The sequence below is a fragment of the Arvicanthis niloticus genome, chromosome 5 (assembly GCF_011762505.2).
Source record: "Arvicanthis niloticus isolate mArvNil1 chromosome 5, mArvNil1.pat.X, whole genome shotgun sequence".
NCBI lineage: Eukaryota > Metazoa > Chordata > Mammalia > Rodentia > Muridae > Arvicanthis > Arvicanthis niloticus.
The window spans coordinates 49847784-49861679 of record NC_047662.1 but is presented as its reverse complement, the minus strand read 5'-3'; the positions used below and the strand labels follow the sequence as shown (position 1 = coordinate 49861679).

The following is a 13896-nucleotide window of genomic DNA, read 5'->3' as shown; positions in this document are numbered from 1 at the left end:
TATTCTTCCATAGGAGTCCCCGGACTCCATTCACTGTTTGGCTGGATCTCACCATTTCTAGTTCCTGAGTTTAGTCTTGCTTTAAAACCTCACCTCATAGAATACCTTCCCAATGTTGTGACTCCAGTACATTCTCATGTGGTGGCCTTCCAACCATAAAGTTATTTTTGTTGGTACTTCATTACTAACTGCATATTTCTACTGTTATAAATCATACTGTAAATATCCGTGTTTTCTGATAGTCTTAGGTGGCCTCTATGAAAGGGTCCTTTGACCTTTGTCCTCCCCACCCCCCACAGGTTGAGAATGACTGACTTGGAGGCAATGTGCTGTCAAATCCTGAATCCTTATATACTACAAGTTAGCTTCCAGGTTAGAAGTTAGCTTCCTTGATTCTGTTTTTATCTTCCATAATTTATTGATGGTTTACCTTTGAATTAACAAGAAAGGGTTGATACAGTAGAAGAAAAGGCAGAAGGAAGACATTTATTTCTAATGTGACATTCTGTCTTAGTCAGGATCTCTACTGTATGATGAAGCATCATGACCAAAAGTAACCTGTGGAAGAAATTGTTTCTTTGGGTTTCATGTTCTGAATCACAGTCCAGTGAGGTAGTCAAAGGTAGGAACCAAAACTGGACAGGAACCTGGAGGCAGGAGCTGATGCAGAGGCTATGGAGGAGTGTTGCTTACTGGCTTGCTCCTCATGGTTTGCTCAGCCTGCCTTCTTATAGAATCCAGGACCACCAGCCCAGGGCTGTCTCACCTACAATAGGCTGGGCTTTCCCCTATGGAAATTAAGAAAATGCCCTACAGACTAGCCTGATTATAGCCTGATCTTTTGAAGGCATTTTCTAAATTGAGATGCCCTCCTCTCAGATGACTATAGCTTGTGTAAAGTTGACATAAAGCCAGGTGGCATAGATCCTTTCCTCACAACAGCATTTGCAGGCAGAAGCACAGGTCACAGGCAACAATGACTAAGAGCACTGAAGAAACAGGCAGAGCCAGTCTTCTTGGGTGATGAACTGCTAACATTTGGTGTAGGGGAATATTTAAGAAACTGTGCCTAGTCCAGCTTGTTCTCGGGCAGCCACTATGTTCTGCTGCTCCTCAGCTCTGACTAGGGCTCTGGCTAGCTAGATGCGCAGGCCCTGGCACCCACAAGATGCCAGGCTCTGCCAATCCCCCACACTGCATCCACAAAGCTTGGCTGAACCCCAGACAATATCTGCCATCCTCACAGTACCCGGTAGAAATGAGACTCTTAAAGCTTAATGATTATCTAAAGGATTTTATATATTTAGAAATGTTCAATCAATAAGATGCCCACACAATTAGAGTTGTTACCCAATGTCTAACCTTTTGATAGAAGTTGCTACCCAGGACAGCTTTCGACCCATCCATGGTTCTCCATGGCTGATAGCCTCCTTCTTCTCCATCCCTTCCTCTCTTTCTCCCCTCCCCTTCCTCTTTTCTCCCCTCCTCTTTCTCTCTATCAGCTCCTCCTCCTTTTCTACTGCCTAATCACTGAGCTCCACAGTGAATACAATGTAACAGAATAAGTATCCTGTTACACTTTGCTTTCAGAAATTTCTTTTTTTGTGATGATTTTTCAGTGTGATGCCAAAGGAAAATTGGCTTTTAAGGAAAACTTTAAAGTAAGCATAAAAAGTACTTCTATATTTTGTATATATGTTTATGTATATAGATATATACATAACACACACACACAGGTTGATGAAGTTTTATGTGTTCTTATGGCATTTCGTAAAGAATGCATCATGTGGTGATATAATCTTCAGTACTTAGGCAGCCCCATCTCTATGGCCTTCCTGGCCACAACCCACATGATTTATTTTTTTTTGTGCTTTCTTTTCTTGTTGCCTGTTTTTTTGTTTTTTTTCTTTCTTAGCAGATGTTTCAAGTTCCTGGCATTGCTAACTTCCCAGGTCCTCTTATCATGTTTTTGTTTCCATGCTCACAGTTTCATACATTGCCTTCTCAGAGGCTGCCTACAATGGTCTTGATGCTGCCACACATATCTTGTCCCAGGTCTTCTTTGAAATCTACGTGGAAGTAATTATTATCCTGTAGTTTTTCTGTTCTGCATGCCTGCAAAAGTGGCATCATGTAGAAGATACCACCACCCACAGGTGAGGTTTGTATGCCTGGACTGCAGAGCAGTAAAATTAATCCTGAGGAAACAATTTTCTAGTCAGGCTGCTGCTAGCAATATGACTCTGAAGTACTCTGTGCTCAAGGGAAAGTATTTCACACCCTAGAGTTTGTTGTGAGTGGGTTCTGGCCAGTTTTTTTCTGATGCTAATGACTTCTTTTAAATGACTCTAAACCCTTTAGAAACCATATCTTTCTTTGCTCTATTTGCACTGGCTTTTATGATCAAACTGAGTTTTTCAAGTCTTCCCTACTTTGCATTTTACTTCCTGTTCGAGCTACAAACTTGGCTAGAAGAAGCTGACTGTAACCATGCCACAGCCTAAAATCTGGATTGCTTTGACGTTTCCTTGCTCAGATCACTTTGTCTATCACATTTAAACTCAGCCTCCTGTCAAGACACAGGGCATGGATAAAATGTAATAAAGTTCTTTGCCAACATGAAAACAGGAATGGCTTTTAGCCCAATTCCCGATAGAATTCTTATTCTCATCTGAAACCTTACAAGAATATTCTTTATTGTTGTATCAGTTATTTTATGTTGTGATAAAAATTTCATGATCAATAGAAAGTTAAATAAGTGTATTTATTTTGTGTTACAGTTCTAAAGGAGGAATCCATGATGGTGAGGGAGGCATGTCATCAAGCAGACAGTGCTGAGAGGTCACATCACAGCCACACAGGAAGCAGAGAGAGAGTGAGCAGGAAGTGGGGCAGGGCCATAAATCTTTAAAGACTGCCCCTAATGACATAGTTTCTCCATCAAGGCTATACCTCCTAAAAGTTCCATATTTCCCCCAAACAGCACCTACATCTAGGGACCAAGTATCTAAACGCATGAGCCCGTGCGTGTCATTTCTTATTTCAGCAACAACAATCACCCACATTTCTGTCATCATCCTGATTCTTTGAGCTCAATGTTCGTTGCTTGTAGCAGCCTAGACTTTCTTTAGCCCACTTCTAATTTTTGCAAATTCCTCTTACAAATTAGTGACACAGTATAGAACCACTCAGTCAGGCTTTTACAGAAGTGACTCCACTTCACAGGGCTAGATTTGCGTGTTCTTTTTACATTTGCTTTGACCAGATACCTGAGAGAGCGTATTGAAAGTAGAATTATTTATTTTGGCTAACAGTTCCTGAGGTTTTAATCCATATTCTTTGGCTCCATGGATGCTTGTGGCACTAAATGATGGCATCAGAAGCACATGGCAGAGACTTCTCAACTTGGTACACATTAAATAGAAAAAAAAGAGGGGGATGTAGACAGACAAATAAGAGCTAGGTAGATACATAGATAGACACATATAGACACATAGATACATAGATAGATACATAGACACATAGATAGATACATAGATAGATACATAGATACATAGACACATAGATACATAGATACATAGACACATAGATAGACACATAGATAGATACATAGATATATAGAGAGATATAAAGGTACCTAGATATAGATAATACCTGCACTGTCTGGATTTTTTCTTTTATCTTTTTTTATTTCTTCCATGCAGCTCATGGTGTGGTATTGCCCATATTCAGGGTAGGTCATCCCTCATTAATCAATCCTTTTTAGAAATATTCTCCAAGACAACATCAGAGGTATAATTTTCCTACTCTGGTAAAGAGTTTTCAGTGTGATTGTGTTGGCAATGAAGAATCTCCATTATAGAAGGCAAAGCTTTAGCAAATACTGCTTATCGATGGTGGTACCCGGTGTACTGTCAGCAGTGTAAGGATCACCCTGTCATGCCTCATCTTTACCAACATTTGATTCTGTCTGTCTTTAAAATTTAAGATATCCTGTTCAGTATGGAATCGGTCCCTGTGGTTACAATTTGAGTTTTCCCTGTGACTCATCAGTTAAGAACCTTGTCATAAATATATTGGCCACTTTGGTGAAAGAACTAATTGTAATAACCTTTACCAATTTTTTTTTTCAAGACAGAGTTTCTTTATGTAGCCCTGGCTATTCTGGAACTCACTCTGTAGACCAGGCTGGCCTTGAACTCAGTGATCTTCCTGTTTCTGCCTACCAAGTGCTGGGACTGAGGACATGCACCACTACCTCCCTGTTTAATTTCTCACTGGGATTTCTTTGTTGTTTTTATTGATTTGTAGTTTTTATATTAATTAAATAATTAATTATGTGTGTGCATGATATGTATATGGAGGGCATGTATGTAGAGGTAAGAGCCTGACTTTGAGAGCTGATTCTCTCATTCCACTATAGGGTCCAGGGCTTGAACTCAGGTTGTTGGACTTGAGTGTCAACGGCCTTTACCTGTTGGGCCATTTCACCAGCTCTGATTTGTAGACTTTTGTTATTTAATTACATATTTTATATAGAAATTATTTGGATAAATTTATTGTGAATATTTCTTTACAATATGACTTGTACTCATAGTTTTACTTTAAGTTTTTTTCAAACTGATTCTTAACTGAGCTAGCCTAAATTTGTGATTCTCCTGCTTCATTCTCATGAATGTTAGATTACAGGAATGTATGATGATATCCAGATTCTTAATGAAGTATTTGATGGGAAATAAAAACTATATTCTCTGGGGCGGGGTATCTGGGGGAACCTAAGGCCTCGTTCCTGCTATGCATGTACTCTACTTCAGAGCAGTGAATCTCAGATTCATAATAGCCTTGGATGTTGTCTGCTAATTTTGAATTTTGATTACTGCCTCTGAGATTCTGTTTAACAAATTCCTATTTTCCTCGGTGTGATAAAGATAGATATTATTTTATGCTTTCTTCTCAAAGCTTTGTTTTAGAATATGTAGATTTATGAAATTTTTAATGAATTTGATCTGTTGAAAATAAAACTTAAGTAAGCTTGAGTAAAGGCTTTGCCACATGTGTATTATGAATTTTTTTTTTGGTGTCAGTGATTGCACGCAGAAACTCATTCACATGTGCTAAACACGTGACTTCCAGTGAGCTACATCTCTATCCTGTCATAAAATTCATAGACATATGTGTGTGTTGTATATATAATATACACCATGACAGGTTTTTGACATGTTGACATATACACATACACGTGTGTTATGCAGTGGTCAAATCTAGCTAATAAATAAGTGCATTACCTCATATAATTATCATGTTGTGATGAGAACACAAATTTTCTGTTTCTATAGTTTTCACGAATGTAATAAGCCATCATTGAGTATGGTCACAGTGCCATTTAGTCGACTTCTTAAACTTATCCCTGTAATTATGTCCCTTTGACTAACATGTCTCCACCCTCACTCCACTTCACACCAGGCCAGCTCTGATAATCACCATTTTACTCTTTGTTTGCATCAACTGTTTAAATTCTACAGGCGTAAGATCATGTGGCATTTGTCTTTCTGTACCTGGCTTAATTTACTTACCATAAATATCTTCCATGTTCATTCATGAATCCCAAATGATGGGATTTCCTTCTTTCATAGCTAAATAGTATTATTCCATTGTGCATGCATACCACATTTTCTTCATCAAGTTTTATATGACAGATATTTTAATTCAGTACCTTAGCTATTATAAATATGGGAGTGAAGGTGTTTATGTGACATATTGATTCCATTTCATTAGAATATATAGAAACTTGTGGGTTTTCTGGAACATGTAGTTGTACTTTTAATTCTGAGAAACCTGGGTGTGTGTGATCCTGGTTCTACCTTCTTGTCAACATGTTCTCTTTGTCTTGTTTTGGTGGTAGCTCTTCTAAGAATAGGATGATAGCCATTGTGGTTTTGGTTTGTATGACAGTGATGACGAGAAATATTGAACACCTTTCCATATACACAATGGTCATTTCTTTGTCTTCTTTTGAGAAATGTCTATTTTTAATTGATCATTTTTTTTCTTACTCTTTCCTCATTATGTGTTCTTGGTACTCTGGTTAAAAGTGAGGAGGGTCAAAATGTGTGGATTTGTGTCTGTCTTTCCAGTCTGTCGTGTTGTCTACAAGTGAGTTTGTGTTGGTTGGCATCATACGGTTTTTCACTATAGTGTTGTGGTGTAATTTGAAGTTAAGTAGTACAATGTTTCTAGCTTTGTTCCTTTTGCTTAAGAGTGTCTTGCCTATTTGGAGTCTTTTATGAGTTCCCATGAGTTTTGGGATTATTTTTCTCTCTGTGGTTAATATTACTGGTATTTGGTATCGATCACAGTGAGCTTATACTTTGCTTTGACTGGTGGACACTGTAACGTCATGAAAGCACAGGATGTATTTCCATTTATTTGTTTCTTCTCCAATTCCTTTTCAGTGTAAAGATCTTTCATCTCTGTGATGGTGTCAACTTGGCTGGAGTGAGGATTGCCCGGAGAACTGGTAAAGCTTTGTTGTGGGTGTGTCTGTGTCCTGAGGCATTTGAGTCATTGACTGAATAAGGAGATTCTGCTCTCAGTGCTGGTGTCATCTGTTCAACTAAGGGCAGTCAGACAGCATGAAATGTCTAGAAAGATTTTTGGTCTTTGCTTCTTGGATCTGGGGTTTGTAACTCTTCCCTCCTGTACATCAGCACTCCAATTTTAGACTTCAGAACATATACCAGCAGCACTCTGCTGTCCTTAGGACTTAAATCTTTCTCTCTGAGAATTATACCACTGGCTTCCCTTGTTCTGAGGCCTGGGTGCTTGGACTGAGCCACGGGACAGTCTTCACAAGGTATGACTTCGTCAAGTGGATTTTGTGTCATTTGACTTGTTCAGGATGGGAAAGAGCTAAGGATGAATTAAGAGTAAAATGTAGGGATGGTGCTGTATATGTGAATAAAAAGAGACATCATCACTCAGGCCTTGTTGGGTACATGAGGAGAAGCTGAGGAAAAGATCTGAGATGTACTGGATGCCCATTACAAGTCAGTTGCTCTGTCGGATAACATCCTTATCTGAGAGAGACATCTTAGTCGAAAGTCTAACAGCTTTGGGTGATTTAACTAACATAGCTACTGGATGGTGGAGTTAGGATTCGAACTCAGATCTATATTGTTTTCTCCTCGCTCTCCTCCATTCCCTTTCCATGCACTTCCCTTCTCTTTCTCCACATTTTTCAGCTATCCTGTCATCCCTTTTGTGAATTTCTGAAGCTCTGCTTTTCCTTCCTTTCTATGGAACAAAAATCTATCTTTTTTTTTTTTTTCTTTGAGATAGGATCTCTATGTGTAGTCTTGGCTGGCCTAGAACTCACTTTGTAGACCAGGCTGGCCTCAAACACAAAGATCCTCCTGCTTTTTCTTCTTGAGTGCTCAGATTAAAGATGCATGCCACCTATTCTTACTGGGCCACAGAGAACCAGCTTCCCGCCCACTTTCTTACCTTAAAGTATTACACTTTTTATTGTAGCAATTCTGAAGCATGTTCACATGTCACTTAGGTATCGCTGTATAAGGAACCATCTAAGCAGAGTGGTTTGAGACAACATACGTTTATTTAGCTCATGTTTCCACTGTCAGGAATTACGTACATCGGCTCAGTAGTGCTTGATTTGGTCCACACCATCTGCTCCCATGCCTGGGGCATCAGCTGAGATGCTGGGACCATCCTACAGCTGGCTAGCTAGGGTTCATACTTGAGAAGAGGGGAAACAAGGAAACCAATGGAAGCCAGAGGCTCTTGGGTGTAGGCACAGAGACAGTACGGCAGCACTAGCAGTGTCTTAGCTCAAACTGCTGTAACAAAGTATCCAAGGCTGGGTGGCACAAACAACAGGTGTTTGTTTCTCATAGTTAGATGCAAGGATGTCAAGGTCAAGATGTGGCCGGCTTGGTATTCGGTACAGATAATTTTGTGGCTCATAGGAAGCCACCTTCTTTTTATGTCTTCGCATAATGGAAATCTCTGATCTTTTTGCTCTTTCGCAGTTATAATCCCTTCCCAAGGCTCCCACTCTCACAACCTCATCATTTAAAAATACTATTTTAAAACCTGATTGACTCTTTGTCATTACAACTTCATGTGTACTTAGGATGTATTCTGATCACTCTCTCTCCACATCCTCTCTTAACCTCCTTCCATTCTTATCAAGTCCTCCTCCTCCCCGCTTCTAGTCCCTTTCCTGGTTTTTCTGACTTTTGGTTTTGTCTTGTGGCCCATTTAGAGCCGCCTGAGTCACCACTGGATTGACACAATCCATTGGAACTTGGTGGGTTCATCAGTGGGCACACAACTGGAGCCAGTGATTCCCTCTCACCCTGAATCTTATTGGTAGCAAGTAGTTCAGCATCAAGTGGCAGGGCACCCTGCATCCTCCTCCACCATTGTCTGCTTGCTGATTGGATCATTTTTGAGTTGTCTCAATTCAGGCAGCTACCGCTCCTGTGAACTTGATTGTAATGGCTAATCTGAAGCTCTTCTCCCGATATTCTGGCTGTTACATGCTTTCTATCCCCTCAGCCACAGTGTTCCTTAAGCCTTAGATGGATGGTATAGATGTCTTGCTAGGGTTGAGCATCCTACAAGGCCTCATTTTAACCCAAATACTTCCTGAAAGTCCCCCTCTCCCATATAAACATATTAGGCAGTTAGGGCTTTAGCCTAGAGTCTTTGGGAGGGCCTCAGTGATACCAAGAAAAGGCAAACTCCATTTCTTTTACTGTACTGTATGTTCTCCTACTATAGCACATGTCACTTCCAACTTTCCAAAAATGCATGGGGATCTCTCATCATCAGTTAGCAAGCAATCAATTCTATAGCAGAACTCAACTCAATTCTGCCCATTTCTGCTTGTGGGCAGAATTAGATCTTAGATTCAGGGATCAGGTGGAGTCCAGGCCTCGGGGTTTCTGATCAGCTGGCCACAAGCAGCTTCCCACAACTCTCTGGTTTGGTTTTGTTCATTTGCGAGGGCAGCTCAGAGAACTCGGGGGTGGGGGTGGGGAATCACATTTATTGGTTTATTGTAAGGCCACAAACAAGAACACACATGAGACCATCTGACAGGTGCCTGGATGCTCCTGGGATGTGGACTAGTTCCTCCTCACTTTTCTCAGTCTCCATAAGCTCCCAGAAGCTCTCTGAGCCCTTCCACTGGGGTTTTATGGAGTTGTCATTGCACAGGCATGACTAAAGCATGGGCAACTGTGTACTGTTGAGACTCTGCACTCGCTTGGGTGTCAAAGTGTTCTGGTCAAGAGAGAGAGTGGGGCTCTTGGGGCAGGCGACGCGAAGAATGGAGACAAGACAGAGGTTCTGATAAAGTCTCATTTCTCTAGTCTCAAATCTCATCTCTCAAGTCTCAGGTCTCTAGTCTCAAGTCTTAAGTCTCTTTTATTGAAGGGAATTCTGAGGTATTTATACGCTTTTGCCACGTGCCTTGTAGGCACGTGGATACCACGTGCCTTGTAGGTGTTGATATGACGTAAGCCTTACAGGCATCTATAGTGTGGATAGCACGTGCACCATGCACCTTGCAGGCTTGGATACCACGTGTGCCTTACAGGAATATATGGCCTGGATAGCACATGGACAGCACATGAACTGCATGCCTTGCAGGCGTGGCTACCATGTGCGCCTTGCAGCTGGGGGCAATAAACAGCAACACAAAATATGTGGGATATCAGAGTGTGCTCAGCTGTTGTAGGCTATTGAAAACCAAATCTCTTATCAGGGTATATGGTTCCAGATGGCTGCAAAGATAATCTAGCCACTTTCTGCTAAAAGTCGGCTCCCAACAGTGTACCAATTGGACTAGGCAGAAGGTTATCATCTAGTGTTATGAGACAGTGAGAAACCCAGCACAACCTGTCTGTTCAGATTCTTCATGGCCTCTCTGTACATCCTGCCTTCCTTTTTGGTATGGGGCAAGACTCCATGTAGAATGAAGGTCTTAGGACCTATTATTAGACAAGGTAGCCAAGAATGTCTTTCTGGTCAGGAGTTAGACAGGAAAGCAGAAGGTTATAATATACTTTAGGTTTTAGTGATCTGACTTGGGGAAGAAAGATCCTAGTTCTTACAGTTTGCCTTGAGGAGAAAAAAGAACAGAGAATAGAAAAAAAGAACAGAGAAAGAGGTTTTGCTCTGAGGCCCAAGTTGCTCCAGCATTATAACAAAGACATTATTATTTTTTTTATCCTTTATAGCTTTAAACCTGCTTTAGAAACTAAAGGCCAAATACTTTAACTAAAGCTATACTTACTGTTCTAGCCATTTTGCAAACAGTAAGAACCATAGAATCTCTCTCTCTCTCTCTCTCTCTCTCTCTCTCTCTCTCTCTCTCCTTGTGTGTGTAAACATGCACATGTGCACGTGTATGCTTACATGTACATGCATACCATTATGTATACATGCACACATACATTTGGTTTTGTGAACACAGAGGGTACCTTGTAGGCTAGAGAGTATGTGGCAGAGGGAAGACATATGTTAGTGAGAGTACTTAATTCTATTCACAAATCTGCACATATACACAAAAAAGTGTGCATTTAGAGATTATTTTCATGAAAGTCTCTCTTTGATCTGAAAGGAATTAGAGTCCTTATGTTTATGGACCGCATTGTATGGCGAGACCTTAGCCCATGCTTTTCTTTAGTGGCTGTATTTCAATATTGTGTTGAGCATGGTTCCTACTCTGCATACTCCACAGTGAGGTGCAGAGCTTCAGAGGTAGAGACCAGAGGGCGAGCTTGCAGTCTAGGCTTTGCACTGATTACTCCTTGTTGGAAAAAAAAAAGTTTATTCTTTGAGTTTTACTTTTCTCACTTATAACTACAGAAATCTTGCTCTTTCAGTTGTTAGGTAGAGTGAAACAGTTTACTTCTGTGATGGATGTATAGTGGCCAACCCCTGGAAGAGGCTACTGAAAAATAAGATACACAGGAAATGTAATGTGCAAAGCCTAGCCAAGTATGTAGCAGGAAGAAAATCTTCCTGGTTCCACATTGAAGCAGCAATACTTTGTATCTACTGAGATAATGAGAGACACTGTAAAACTAAATTCATCTGTGAATTCATTTGTTTCACTTTTGTTTTTAATGTAGCCACTGGAAACTTGAAAGTTGTATTTTTTTCTATTTTAGTTTCTCTTGCTGTGATAAACACTGACTTAGTGAAGGAAAGTTTTAGTTTATCTTATAACTCCCAGCTCACACTCCGTCACTGAGGGAAGTCAGGGCAGGAGCTCAGAGCAGGAACCCGGAGTCAGGAACTGAAGTAGTCACCATGGAGGGATGCTGTTTACTGGCTTGATCTGCCTAGCTTGTTCAGTCTGCTTTCTTATATACGCCAAGACGATCTGCCTAGGGTTGACACTTCCCATGGTGGACTGGGCTTTCTTACATCAGCCATTAACCAAGAAAACACCCCCACAGACTTGCCTGTGACCCAATGTGACAGAAGCATTTTCTCACTTGAGATCCCTTCTTCTCAGATAATCTTATCCTGTGTCAAGTTGACGAAAGACTAGCATAACAGCACATAGTTATCGTTCACTGGTGGCTTGCATCCTGTTTCTTCAGACCTGCTTTTGTAACCATGAAGTATTGTATAAATGTTAGCTTTATTCTGAACAGGTATAGAAAATGTCATTGTATAGGTTGGGATTCGACTTTTATCTAAAGCTTATTAACATTCACTAAAATTTTAATGTAAGCTTTTATATAGGCATCTTTGTTTTTTTTTCCTGATGTATACAGTAGGGAAGAAATAATTCATTTATATGAGTAGATGTGCGATAGATTACAATTATGTGAGCATCGTGTCCTACAGTAGGTAGAACTCTTTTGGCTATACACATCACAGAGACAGTACAAATCAATTTAATTAAAGCAGGGGTTATTATAAGTATGGAAAGGCGATGGTCTTCTGGAATTAATACACTTAGAAAGTTGTCTTCTTATGTCTCTTTTTCTCCCAAATTTACTTCTTTCTCTTTGGCAACACTTTCTTCTCAGCTCTCCTGTCCCCAACATATCAGAAATACAGACTGTAGGCAATCTGTATGTTATCTTTGCTCCAGGGCAGGATTCAGTTTGACTTACTCTCTGATTTTCACCTGCTGACCTAGCTTCATTTTAGATACTGATCTTGGTAGGTCTGGGACAGCTCCAACTCCAGCCAGAGAAGAGGAGAGTTTTCCAGAAAGAGTGCTTCTTTTGTTTGCTTAAAGAAAATGTGTCTTGTGTCTGCTTTTTAGATCTGGCTTGTCTCCCAGAGCTTCATGGGCTGAGTATACAGTGACACTGGGTCCCTAGTATCATACTGTGAGAGCAGTGGACCCTTTAAGAGGTGGGCTTAGTGTAAGAAAATTAGGTCATGAGGGCTCCAAGCTCATGAATAGATTAACATTGTTTTGTGGTAGTGGTAAAGTGGACTCATGCTGGGCCTGGTGGTATAAGTCTATAATCCTAGTTACTCAGGAGGCTCAGGCAAGAAGATCCCAAGTTCAAGGCCTGCCCTAAATTACAGAGTGAGTTCAATGCTTAGCCTGGGGTAAGTTAGCAAGATCCTTTTTCAAAATGAAAACATAAACTTAAAAGATGACAGGGATAAAGTTTTGTGATAAGTGCTTGCTTAACATATAGTAGCTATAAGGTACTAGGTCTGGTTCCTACAGCACAAAGAGTAGATTGATTTCTGTGAAGGGTGGGCTGTTATCAAGAGGAGACCTTGACTCTCTCTATCTCTTGGTTTCTTGTTGAGCAATATCCCTTCTGTGTTCTTGTTCCCTTAACACTTTTCTCCCATGTAGCACGGAGTCTTCGCCACCTGTACCATGCTGTTTGCTTCTTCCTGTCACCAGAATTGTGAGCTTCATAAACCTCTTTAAAATGATGTCAACCCATGTACTTTTTATAGCAATGTTAAACAGGGCAGGACCACAGTGGTAACTAATATGTACAGTCAATAAGTACAGTGAAAAGCTTCTGTTAGAACAGAGAAGATTAGGGCGCAAAAAAGTTCTGTATTTTTGGCCAGTTTTAAACTTCCAGGCTAAATGTTCATGTCTCTTTAAAGCCCATATGTTTAACCAATACACCAAGAGAATTCTGGTAAATTGGGTTGCGCTGACTTGAATTTTAAGGAATTAACTCTTACCCCATCTGCATTAGATCACTTCCCATGGTGGGACTACAGATGAATGAACTGGTTCCTAGTAATACCAGGAAAGTTCTTCTGTAACTGGGGAATGGGTACTGGGGGCTTAAGGATGTGCCCTGTCACCTTGCAGACAAAGCCAGACAGGAAACGGGAAAGCACATCAGTTAGTGCCTCTGACCTACTGTGTTGCAGATGTTGGCATCTGCACGCATTTGCTCACACACGCATGCACACACGCACGCACACACGCACACACACAAACACAGAGCCATTTACTACCATTACATGATTCCCTGTGGTCCACAGCTCATGGGCATGGTGATGCTAGCAACAGAGGTGAGCATCATTACCCCGTTTTCTGTCATCCACAAACAATATTCGGTCTAAAGGAATATTGTCTCAGAGTGATGGTTTATATATCACTCAAAAAGGAGAGTCAGGTCTAGAAGGTGTAAAGCTCATGATCTGGTCAAAAACAAAAAGAAAATTCAAGCTAATATGGTTTGAAAAGACAAAATGTCTGTTTTCATCAATTCTGTAGAAACATGAGAGGGCAGTATGTGGTAGCTTTGTTGGGTGAGTCCATTTCAAACATGTGGGGAGTCTGACATGAACTTCTCAGGAAAATTGTTCTCTATATGTGGCTCCATGGTCTCTATCAGTAATAGATGC

The 13896-nt window shown here is 40.6% G+C and overlaps 1 protein-coding gene across 4 annotated transcripts in view; it reads left to right on the top strand.

Moving 5' to 3' along the window:
• Positions 1-13896, top strand: part of Dnajc6 (DnaJ heat shock protein family (Hsp40) member C6) — a 146061-nt gene that overhangs the window by 29099 nt on the left and 103066 nt on the right. For 2 of the 4 annotated variants that reach the window (XM_034502410.2, XM_034502409.2), the window contains exon 2: positions 6453-6517. The exons of the other annotated variants lie outside the window; for them this stretch is intronic. The gene's annotated coding sequence lies outside the window, so the exon portion shown is untranslated. The remainder of the gene's footprint in view (positions 1-6452; positions 6518-13896) is intronic. 4 annotated transcript variants of the gene reach the window in all.